Here is an 11,797-nt window from a genome sequence, read left to right as displayed (position 1 = left end):
GTGCACAGTGTCGACCATGGTTCGTACAGCCCATAGTCAGCACTGTGCAGGTTTCATGAGACACAAGAACATTGAACCAAGGCACATCTCGCATCAAAAATCAACGCCACTCCATATGGCACATAATATTAAGAAGAAGAAGAAATGGAGCTTACAAGGCTATTGTTGTAAAAATATCCAAATTTTTATTATACAAAATTCATATTATATTAAAATCGTTACGATCAATATAGAAAAAGTACATATACGGTGCTTACATAGAGAAAAAGGTGAATTACCACACATAAATGGGAGAGCAAAGGTGATAACACCCCAAATAAGCATAAAGGGACAAAGGGTCAAAAGTGAATATAGATGGCTGGCTAGTGACTATGGCGTCTCTGTCTTGATAATAACCATAATTCTATGTAGCCCAATCAGCATAGATCTATAAGGCAGGACAGAGATTTGCCAAATATCAAGCTAAGCATGACAAAAAGTCACAGAATGACCAACAGGTATGGCGCCTTCACCCTGGCTGGACACATAAAGTAGTGTAGCCAAATCGGCATATGTCCGTTTTATGCCGGATAGGGATCGCCGGAAAAAAGCCAGTCACATGAAAAAGACCCTAAGAACCCATAACTTACACATGGTTAAGAAGAGGGGCAAGCACCAGAGCGTCCCAGGACAGTGCCACGAGCCTTCCTAGTGCCTTCGAAGGCTCGTGGCACTGTCCTGGGACGCTCTGGTGCTTGCCCCTCTTCTTAACCATGTGTAAGTTATGGGTTCTTAGGGTCTTTTTCATGTGACTGGCTTTTTTCCGGCGATCCCTATCCGGCATAAAACGGACATATGCCGATTTGGCTACACTACTTTATGTGTCCAGCCAGGGTGAAGGCGCCATACCTGTTGGTCATTCTGTGACTTTTTGTCATGCTTAGCTTGATATTTGGCAAATCTCTGTCCTGCCTTATAGATCTATGCTGATTGGGCTACATAGAATTATGGTTATTATCAAGACAGAGACGCCATAGTCACTAGCCAGCCATCTATATTCACTTTTGACCCTTTGTCCCTTTATGCTTATTTGGGGTGTTATCACCTTTGCTCTCCCATTTATGTGTGGTAATTCACCTTTTTCTCTATGTAAGCACCGTATATGTACTTTTTCTATATTGATCGTAACGATTTTAATATAATATGAATTTTGTATAATAAAAATTTGGATATTTTTACAACAATAGCCTTGTAAGCTCCATTTCTTCTTCTTCTTAATATACTGTGCAGGTTTCAGTACGCTAGTGAACCGAGACAGTAGTTCCGGCGTCGGCAGTTGTTATGGAGATGTTAGCGAGCGCGAGAACAAAAATAGTCGGGGATCGCGCATGCGCAACAGTGTATATGGTAATTCCGGCGTCAACGGTTGTCATGAAAACATTAGCAGGCGTAAAGATCACACAGCTATCAGCCGTGCAAGCGCATAGGGGAATTTCCCGATGATGAATGAAGTCGCGCTTAAAGCACCACACACGAATCGACATGGGACAAATAAAGTGAGTATAATTGTATCCATACGTTCAGAAAGCTTTTAAACCAAAATAGCCAATGTAAAATTACAGTATCAATATACATCATGCCCCGAGGCTGTTCATGGATGGAATTGATATCTACGACAATCTCAGGAGATACATGAACTGACCATACACCATGAGGTAATCAATAAATATTATCTCCTATCAAATTCAACTATTATTAGGGTGCAATAAGCCCATGTAATTCAAAGATACAAACAGGGGCACTTGGGGTCAATATGTCAAAGGATCTAATCAAAATTAATATAATTATATTGACATGACATCCCACCCAGCAATGCAACAGATAGTAAAAAAAAATATATATATAAAAAATTTTTACATTACATATGATACATTGCATTATATAAAGAGATATTATGTTTAATATTTTATATACAGAATACCAGGTGGTGTTACTAGTCAGTCCATATTCCTCACAAAGGCGTCCAAGATGACTTTCCTATGCTGGATCTCTCTTTCTTTATATGTATCCCATTCAAGTTGATATTTTCGGGTTCCATTATGAAAATGTTACGGTAAACTTCCCGTGCGTGGTTCTCTAGTTTTCTTAAGGGAAATGTATTCCCTCAGATCCATATCTTGAATCCATGCAGCCATATCCCATTACATCCAGATGGCTTGGAGCTCTTCAGATCATATATTCGCTAATTAGCCCAAGAAACCTGTAAAGAGAAGTTCCTCATTTAGTCTATATGGTGTAATAGAATTTAATCTAAAAATCCACCTAGATTCCATTTGAAGAAGCCACTTATGACAAGAGCCTCCTCTTCCATTGCCCTTGAATTTTTGTAGACCCAATACACGTATTCCCCTAGGATTAGCCCTCTGGTGATTTAGAAAATGGGTGGCAATAGGCAGTGGCGTAACTAGAGTTTGATGGGCCCCCCTCCACATACACCGACACTTGGGGTACGGGATAATGACACTGAAACTCTGGGTACAGGATAATGATGCTGACACTTGGCTCTTATGCACAGCACCCAGATTTCCCATGATCTGAAATGCCTCTATCAGCACCCAGCTTTCCTATGTTCTGATATCCATCTTGTCCTCGGTACCCAGCTTCCCCATGCTCTGCTATACATCTTTCCCTCAGCACCCAGCTTTCCCATATCAGAGCATGGGAAAGCTGGGTGCTGAGAGAAGATGTATAGAAGAGCATGGGAAAGCTGGGTGCTGAGGGAAAGAGCCTTTTTCCCTCAGCACAAAACGTTCCAATCCCCTGATTGTATCTTTGTCCCCCCTTGTATATAGTTCTCCAAATACAATAATGGCCCCAGCATTGTCTTCCAAATAGTATAAAGGGTCCCACATAACCCTTCATATATTAGAATACATTTCCATAGTCCTCCATGTATTATAATGCATTTCCCATAGTTCTCCATGCATTATAATTCACCCCATAGTACTCAATATATAATACTGCACGACATAGTCCTTCATATATTATAATGCACCCCCATAGTCCTCCATCTATAAAGTAGCCCTTCAATTATTATCATGAATTTCTCATGGTTCTCCATATATTATAATTCACCCCATAGTTCTCCATATATTATAATTCACCCCATAGTTCTCCATATATTATACTGCACCACATAGTCCTCCATATATTATAATGCAGCCCTATAGTCCTCCATGTATAAAGTAGCCCTCATAGCCCTCCAATGATTATAATGAATTTCTCATAGTTCTCCATATATTATAATTCACCCCATAGTACTCCATATATTATACTGCACCACATGGTCCCAATGTTTTATAATGCACCCCCATAGTCCATGTATAAGGTAGTCTCCATAGTCCTCCATATATTATAATGTAGCCCCATAGTCGTATATAATAATAATAATGCAACCCCATAAAACTTCATATTGTATCCCCATATTGTATCCCCATCCCCATACTCCTCCATGCATAATGCACCCCTATATTCCATGCATGTATAAGGTGTCCTTTATTTTGTATTATGCAGCCCCCCCAGACCTCCATATATAATAATACAGCCAGCCTCCCCAGTCCTCCATGTATAAAATAGCAGCCAGCCTCTCCAGGCCTCCATGTATAATATAGCAGCCAGCCTCCCCAGGCCTCCATGTATAATAATGCAGCTAGTCTCCCCAGGTCTCCATGTATAATAATGCAGCCAGCCTTCCCAGACCTCCATGTATAATAATGCAGCCAGCCTCGCCAGTCCTCCATGTATAATAATGCATCCAGCTTCCCCAGGCCTCCATGTATAGTAATACAGCCAGCCTCCCCAGGCCTCCATGTATAATATAGCAGCCAGCCTCTCCAGGCCCATGTATAATATAGTAGCCAGCCTCTCCAGGCCTCCAGATATAATATTGCAGCCAGCCTCCCCAGGCCTCCATTTATAATATAGCAGCCAGCCTCCCCAGGCCTCTATGTATAATGCAGCCTCTCCAGGCCTCCATGTATAACATATTGGCCAGCCTTTCCAGGCCTCCATGTATAATATAGCAGCCAGCCTCCCCAGGCCTCCATGTATAATGCAGCCTCTCCAGGCTTCCATTTATAATATAGCAGCCAGCTTCTCCAGGCCTCCATGTATAATATAGCAGCCAGTCTCCCCAGTCTACCATGTCTAATGCAGCCTCCCCAGGCCTCCAAGGATAATGCAGCCTCTCCAGGCCTCCATTTATAATATAGCAGCCAGCCTCTCCAGGCCTCCATTTATAATATAGCAGCCAGCCTCCCCAGGGCTCCATGTTTATTATAATGACCGATTCAAAGAAAATAGCCAACAACAATAAATAATAAAATAAACATTTCTTTTTTAACAATATATTAAAATTGTACAGATAAATAAGCAAGGGAATGGTGAGAAAAAGAAGGCTAGCAACACAGTACTGAGTACTAAAATGGTAGAATGTAATCTCAATAAAGTGCAAAAGTGCAGTTACATATACAAGGCCACCAGATGGCAGAGTAGGGAAAAAATGTGAATAGGCACAAGCAGAGACCAAATCATCATAAATGGTAATATAAATATTACAAATAAGGAACGCATATAATAGACCAATATATATCAAGGCTCAAAAGTGCTATCAAGATGATCAACAATAGAATGCATTATAATAAACCACCATGATGGTAAGTATCAGCAAGTGCCCACCCATAAATTACACCAACAGTGCCACTGGAGATAAAATCCATCAATTAGATTAGCAACATGATGTTGTAGATAACAAACACCCAAAGTGTAACAACAAAGATAAACAACAAGGGTTAAATATAGATGGATATATCATCAGCAAATCTGTGTGTAGGCAGCCTCCACCCTACACGTGTTTCGGCGTACCTTCGTCAGGGATGTGTAGTGGGACAGCTGATACAGACGCTATTTAAATGAGCCTTAATCAATAAGAATACGAGAGTGTTCCCGCCGAGATTTATTACAGGGTGCATGCGCGAGACGATGTCGGGAAAGCGCCACCTGACCAGAGACGTCATCCGGAAACGAGGGGAGTGACGCGAGCGGCCGCCCCCACGTGACGAATCACGTGGACGCAGCTCGATCACGTGACCCAGCTCACTCTGCATAGAGACGCCCCCGGCCATGACGCGTCCCTGCACTATCCCCGCATGCGCGCATCCCGGAATATGATGTACTGGGACTACAGTAGATGACAAGGTAAACCAAGGAGAAGATATTTGGTTAATGCACATAATGATGGAAACTTTTAGGACAAAACGTCCATGCCAAACACATAAGTGATATAGTGATATGGTATCGTGCATGCAAATATATACAACACATAAAATAAAGTGTATGTGATAATGTGAATGTGATGTGAACAAAAACAAAAAGTGCAAGATTATATATATCCCTATCTATGGGAAGTGATAAAGGAGCACATGTAAATACATGTATGTATGGAACCTATGTGTAAGTGCACATATAATTAGACATATAAAATACAGCAATAAATAGAAATTACATAATAATAAGATATAAAAGTGAAATGCATGTATAATGCAGCCTCCCCAGGCCTCCATGTATAATACAGCCAGCCTCTCCAGGCCTCCATGTATAATATAGCAGCCAGCCTCTCCAGGCCTCCATGTATAATATAGCAGCCAGCCTCTCCAGGCCTCCATGTATAATATAGCAGCCAGCCTCTCAAGGCCTCCATGTTTAATATAGCAACCAGCCTCTCCAGGCCTCCATGTAGAATATAGCAGCCAGCCTCCCCAGGCCTCCATGTATAATGCAGCCTCTCCAGGCCTCCATGTATAATGCAGCCTCCCGTATCTCCAGGCCTCCATGTATAATGCAGCCTCTCCAGGCCTCCATGTATAATAATGCAGCCTCCCCAGACCTCCATGTATAATAATGCAGCCTCCCCAGACCTCCATGTATAATAATGCAGTCTCCCCAGACCTCCATGTATAATGCAGCCTCTCCAGGCCTCCATGTATAATAATGCAGCCTCCCCAGACTTCCACGTATAATGCAGCCTCTCCAGTCCACCATGTATAATAATGGAGCCTCTCCAGACCTCAATGTATAATACAGCCTCTCCAGGCCTCCATATATAATAATGCAGCCTCCCCAGACCTCCATGTATAATGCAGCCTCCCCAGACCTCCATGTATAATGCAGCCTCTCCAGGCCTCCATGTATAATGCAGCCTCTCCAGGCCTCCCTGTATAATGCAGCCTCTCTAGGCCTCCATGTATAATACAGCCTCTCCAGGCCTCCATGTATAATGCAGCCTCTCCAGGTCTCAATGTATAATGCAGCCTCTCCAGGTCTCCATGTATAATAATGCAGCCTCCCCAGACCTCCATGTATAATGCAGCCTCTCCAGTCCTCCATGTATAATAATGCAGCCTCCCCAGACCTCAATGTATAATGCAGCCTCTCCAAGGCCTCCATGTATAATAATGCAGCCTCCCCAGACCTCCATGTATAATGCAGCCTCCCCAGACCTTCATGTATAATGCAGCCTCTCCAGGCCTCCATGTATAATGCAGCCTCTCCAGGCCTCCATGTATAATGCAGCCTCTCCAGTCCTCCATGTATAATAATGCAGCCTCCCCAGACCTCAATGTATAATGCAGCCTCTCCAAGGCCTCCATGTATAATAATGCAGCCTCCCCAGACCTCCATGTATAATGCAGCCTCCCCAGACCTTCATGTATAATGCAGCCTCTCCAGGCCTCCATGTATAATGCAGCCTCTCCAGACCTCCATGTATAATGCAGCCTCTCCAGGCCTCCATGTATAATAATGCAGCCTCCCCAGACCTCAATGTATAATACAGCCTCTCCAGGCCTCCATATATAATAATGCAGCCTCCCCAGACCTCCATGTATAATGCAGCCTCCCCAGACCTCCATGTATAATGCAGCCTCTCCAGGCCTCCATGTATAATGCAGCCTCTCCAGACCTCCATGTATAATGCAGCCTCTCCAGTCCACCATGTATAATAATGGAGCCTCTCCAGACCTCAATGTATAATACAGCCTCTCCAGGCCTCCATATATAATAATGCAGCCTCCCCAGACCTCCATGTATAATGCAGCCTCCCCAGACCTCCATGTATAATGCAGCCTCTCCAGGCCTCCATGTATAATGCAGCCTCTCCAGGCCTCCCTGTATAATGCAGCCTCTCTAGGCCTCCATGTATAATACAGCCTCTCCAGGCCTCCATGTATAATGCAGCCTCTCCAGGTCTCCATGTATAATAATGCAGCCTCCCCAGACCTCCATGTATAATGCAGCCTCTCCAGTCCTCCATGTATAATAATGCAGCCTCCCCAGACCTCAATGTATAATGCAGCCTCTCCAAGGCCTCCATGTATAATAATGCAGCCTCCCCAGACCTCCATGTATAATGCAGCCTCCCCAGACCTTCATGTATAATGCAGCCTCTCCAGGCCTCCATGTATAATGCAGCCTCTCCAGACCTCCATGTATAATGCAGCCTCTCCAGGCCTCCATGTATAATTCAGCCTTCCCAGACCTCCATGTATAATGCAGCCTCTCCAGGCCTCCATGTATAATTCAGCCTTCCCAGACCTCCATGTATAATGCAGCCTCTCCAGGCCTCCATGTATAATTCAGCCTTCCCAAGGCTCTGGCCACCGTGTACTCACTAATTTATATTAAAAAAAAAAACACAAGTACTCACCCTCTCTCTTCCTTCCACCGCTGCTGTCCTCACCTCTCTCCTCGTTCCCCAGCCGCTGCTCTGTCCTCACCGCTTTCCTCTTCCACCGCTGCTCGTTCTCCCCTCTCCTCGTTCTCCCGGTGCTCCTGTCGGCATCCTCCCGTCCTGCGCTCTGTGCACTCAGCACAGCAGTCACACGGGAGTGACGTCACTGCGCAGGCACAGGGGGAGAATGATGATGCATAGCGCGGCACCGGCCGCGCTATGCTTCATCATTACTGGGCGCGGTGATGGGGGAGCCGCCGCAGCCGCTGACACCAGGCAGGGGGGCCCCATTGCCGCCACTGACACCAGGCAGGGGGGCCCGGTGTCTGCGGCGGCAGCGGGTCATATGGCGGCCACGTGGTCTGTGACAGATCAGCGCAGCTCCTCTCTCACTGAAAGGGGCTGGCTGCTGATCTGCCTGGTGGCCGCCGTGCCCCTAACCTCCCAGGCCCGGTCACAATGGCGACTGCTGCGACCGCAGTAGTTACGCCCCTGGCTGTAGGCGTAAGGGACTTACCCTTTCTCTGGTCCGAGGCTGCTAAATTAATGGTGGAAATATGCTTCTGGACCCTCTTCCTTAGCTCTTGAGAGGTCTGACCTACATATATCATATCACAGGGACAGATTAACGCATAAATGACGTTCCTTGATTTGCAGTTGATATATGCTGTTAACACATGTTCTTTGGTGTCCTGTGGGTTACAAAATTTATGGCGGGTTACCTGCATAAACTGACAAACATTGCAGTCCCCACATGGATAAGAACCTGCAGGGTTAAAGCCCCTGTTGAGTTTCACTTGGGGTTTTACAAAGTGACTATTCATTAAGGTGTCTCTCAAGTTCGGTGCCCTACATGCTGTTAAGAGGGGATATTCACTGACCACATTACCAGTCTGAAGATCTGTGGTCAGTATTGGCCAATGGTTTTGTAAGATATTTCTTATTTTTCCCCACTGATTGTTGTAGGTAGTGATGAGTCTCACCTGCCGATCTTGTCTTTTTTGTTTCATCACAATCAGTGAGGTCTGAGATTCCTGGTTGGCCCTCTGAAATGCCCTCGAGATGATGTTCTTGGGGTAGCCACATTCCCGGAACCTATGAGTTAGACTTTCAGCATGTTATCGGAACTCCCCATCCTCGGTACAGTTCTGTCTTGTTCTAAGAAACTGACCTGTCAGTATGCCCCTCTTAATGTGTGCTGGATGAAAGCTGTTAAATTGTAGCAGGCTATTCATCGCAGTCGCTTTCCGGTATAAGTTGGTAATGAGTCCATCGTCTTTTCTCAAAATTTCCAGGTCCAAGAACGTGACCTTAAAAGATGATATGGTACAGGTTAAATAGATATTAAGATCATTATGATTCAGTATTGTTATGAATTCCTGACATTCCTCTTCTGTCCCATTCCAGACAAAGAAGATGTCGTCTATATATCTTGACCAATGGGTCACTCGAGTTTTGAATTGGTCCAGGGCATATAAAGTAGTCGCTTCCCACCAACCTAAAAAAAGGTTGTCGAAGGCCGGTGTGCATCTCACCCCCATGGCCACACCAGAGGTCTGTCTATCGAATGTCTGGTCAAACAGAAAGTAATTATGTTATAATACAAAATCCCGTAGATCTATCAGGAAAGAGTCGTGCATGCGGTCAGAATGTAATTGCTTGTCCAAAAAATACGTGACCGCATGTATTCCATGAAAGTGCTCGATGTTGGTATATAGCGACTCTACATCACAAGTCACCAATAGGGACTGTGGTGATTATTGGATATTTTTACAAATCTGTATAAAGTTTGAAGTATCCTGAACATATGAAGGGATACTTTTGACCATGGGTTGTAGGAAGAAATCTACATAGATACTGGCCTTTTCACATAGACTCCCGATGCTTGCAATAATCGGTCTCCCCGGGGGTTCTTCACACATTTATGTACTTTGGGGAGCATATAGAACGTGGGTATCACCGGATGTTCCACCCACATATATTTCTTTTCTGTGTTGTTAATAACCCCATGTTGATATGCAGCATCCAAAATTCTTTGGAGTTTGCATGTAAAAATAGATGTTGGATCAGATGGTAATCGATTATAGAATTGGGGGTTGCTTAACTGACGTTTTGCTTCCCCCAAGTACATCTCTAAGGGCCATACTACAATGTTTCCTCCTTTATTAGCCTCTTTAATCAGGAAGGTGTTATTTTTCATGAGACTTTGAATGGCTGCCTTTTTTTGGGGTGTTAGATTGGATGCTAAAGGTATATCTTCTTTGAGTTGGAGTATATCCCTTTTAACCAGTTCAAAAAATATTCGTATAGATGGAACCAAAAAAAGAGATGGTAATATTGTGGACTTATTCTTATGCGGAAATTTTTTTCTACCGGAGCTATTTTCATTTTCTTTTAGAAGATCCAGAAGGTCACAAAAAATTAGTTGGTCATTGAAAGTGAAATCATTCAACATTTCTGTCTTCTGTGATGGGAGAGAAAAAGGCGCAATAGGGTCTTACCCGGTTTACAGGGTGGAAAAGGAAAAGAACAATGCACTCACCTTGCAGGGTTGTGCCAGTCACAACCCCTTTGCAGACGTGGATGAGCGCTTAGGTGGTTCAGCAGCGGCCCCGTTACAGAGCAAATTTTCAGCGTAAAAAAAACTGGGGAAAAACGGGTTTTTTGCTGCGCTAAGAGACCACGGAGACTCATCTGCCTCCTTCCTCAGGGAAAAGATTCTTTTCCCTGAGGAAGGAGGCAGATGAGTCTCCGAAACGCGTTGGAATGACCTAAATAAAAGGACAAATTGTTATATTCATGCTCGTGGTCTCTTAGCGCGGCAAAAAACCCGTTTTTCCCCAGTTTTGAAAAACAAGGCTGTGACAAAAAAAATATAGATCTTTAAATCAAAATAAATTTATCCAACCCATTTGTAGAGGAGAAGGGCAATCCTCTCTTCAATACTGTGGTTTCAAGTTCTGAGAGTGCATATGTGGACAAATTTATGATTTGCAATGTACCTTCTCTTACCTGCTGGGTATGGCTGGATGGATTAATCTCAATGGATTTGTCTACCGTCTGAATCGCATGTTGATCTTGTATGGTCCTGTTTGTTTTTTCGGTCTCGTTGTCCTTCGATTTGGTGTGCCTGTGATGCCTACCTCTTCGGGTCCGGTGTCTGCCTCGCTGCCGGTAGTTAATAAAAAATCACTTGAGCTAGATCTCCCCATGTTCTGTCTGTCATGAGCACCTGCTTGGTATTTGGAACTGTATGTTCTACGGGCATTGCCCCTGTGTTTCCATCTGAATGCGGCCTTAGTTTCAAAATCAACTTGATCTCTATTAAATTTTTTCCGCTTTTTTTTCAATTATCTCATGTTCGTACTTATCCATGGATTCTTTTAATTTCTGCTGAAACGTGGTAACCTGTGTAGTGTCCCCATTTCTTGCTAATTTTGCATCCAAATCTTTGATATTTGTTCTTGTAGTTGCCAAGAGTGTCCTGTCATGCTCAAGAAGCATATTTATCAATATGCTTGAGCATTGTAACAGCCCTTGTTCCCATGTCTCCTGAAAATCCAGGGCTCCCATGCAGGAAAAATAGATACACGTAGTCCTCGAGGAGCAATAACCGCTTTGAGGTATTCCTCTAAACTACGTATATTCCACCATAAGCGGATGCCGGTCTTATGGGTTGTTGTAAGATCAGACATTAATAATGATAATTCATCTGAGGTTTCCGTTGCCATATTCCTCTGAAAAAAGAGTGCCTGTTTGTGCCTGCCAGGCAGCTTCTCTAGCGTCCCAATCCATGGATCCAACAAGATTTTCCCTACCTCCACACCAGGACCAAAAAACCAATCAGTATATAAATTTAACACCCAAATAGGTCTGCGTGCCACCTCGAGAATTTTGACCTATAGAGGCCAAAAAGTTGCAATCAATTAATTAAGGAGTTAGGTGCACAGCAAGATTATATATTATATAATAACACAAGGGTGCTGCCACATGCAGTAAAAGACAATTTTTTTTAGAAGAAAAAGACACTGC

At 43.9% G+C, this 11,797-nt stretch overlaps 1 long non-coding RNA gene across 1 annotated transcript; it reads right to left on the bottom strand.

The window, feature by feature from the left end:
* Positions 1-1,275: 1,275 nt before the first annotated feature.
* LOC142290025 (uncharacterized) lies at positions 1,276-10,323 on the bottom strand. The gene is made up of 4 exons (XR_012750206.1): positions 10,139-10,323; positions 8,937-9,075; positions 8,749-8,860; positions 1,276-2,239 (listed from the first exon to the last, which is right to left on the bottom strand). It is a non-coding gene; the product is annotated as an uncharacterized LOC142290025 (long non-coding RNA).
* Between the last annotated feature and the right edge of the window lie 1,474 nt (positions 10,324-11,797).

Source organism: Anomaloglossus baeobatrachus, chromosome 2 (genome assembly GCF_048569485.1).
Source record: "Anomaloglossus baeobatrachus isolate aAnoBae1 chromosome 2, aAnoBae1.hap1, whole genome shotgun sequence".
Classification (NCBI taxonomy): Eukaryota; Metazoa; Chordata; class Amphibia; order Anura; family Aromobatidae; genus Anomaloglossus; species Anomaloglossus baeobatrachus.
The sequence above is the reverse complement of the archived record's forward strand: the minus strand, read 5'-3'. Positions and strand labels throughout refer to the sequence as shown.